Source organism: Fukomys damarensis, unplaced genomic scaffold, assembly GCF_012274545.1.
Source record: "Fukomys damarensis isolate Sample0158 unplaced genomic scaffold, DMR_v1.0_HiC HiC_scaffold_37, whole genome shotgun sequence".
Classification (NCBI taxonomy): Eukaryota; Metazoa; Chordata; class Mammalia; order Rodentia; family Bathyergidae; genus Fukomys; species Fukomys damarensis.
Genome location: NW_022900949.1, coordinates 9728448 through 9729348, shown reverse-complemented (window position 1 = coordinate 9729348; position 901 = coordinate 9728448).

Here is a 901-nt window from a genome sequence, read left to right as displayed (position 1 = left end):
GCCGCAGCCGTGTCGGGAAGGGTGAATACGAGTCACAGAAGCAGGTGCAGGGTCCCGACCCAGTTGGACCTGGTGGCCACCGGATCGCCCCAGGAAGGCGCCGGAAGAGGCGGAAAGCTGAGCGCGTCCGGACGCTCGGTGACCGACGACCGTCAAGCCCCTCCCCCCCTCCCCCCCAGCAAGGGCACCCGGGGACCCCAGAAGGGTGGAAGGTCTGTAAGACTTGAATAGGCTAAAGTGACTCCATGCTAATAGGCCAGACTGTGCTTCTTCATATGCTAATTGCTACCTTGGTTAACAGCCCGCCCAGGGGCAAATGGTTTGACAAAAGGTGACCCTAGAACATTTCCTGCATAAGATAAGCAATGTGTTTGCAGTCTTGTTCTGTGAATTCCCTGACTCTTTGTTTAGAAAAACCTTATAAAAAGTACCTCAGCCCCTGAGCAGTTGCCTCTCTGAGCCACCTGGCTCCGGGAGTGCCGTCTGGCCAGACTAATAAAGGTCTCTTTTACCATCTAGCCTGGTGTGTTCCTTCCTGGGTTTCTCGGTTCTCTGTCGTGTTCCCGGAGCCTCGCTGGGTGTTAGGGCCCAGCATCGTGGAGGCCTTTCGGCTGTTCACGCTCCGTGGAGTGGAAGTGAGACTTTAGGTCTTACATTTGGGAGGCCCCAGCGAGATACCCAGGCGGGAACTGTAAATCCGGCCGAGAGTCTCTTTTGCTGGATCCAGCAGGAGATTCTCAGACACAGACCTTTGAAAGCCTCCGGAGGTAAGCTTTGTGCTGGCGGTTGCAACTGTCTTGTTTGTCAGGACTGAGGTGGCTGACGAGCCGGGAAACCTCCCCTGACCCCGGCCCTGACTAGGACTCCGGGTAGTAGAATCAAAGCTTTTCTTTCTGTGTGG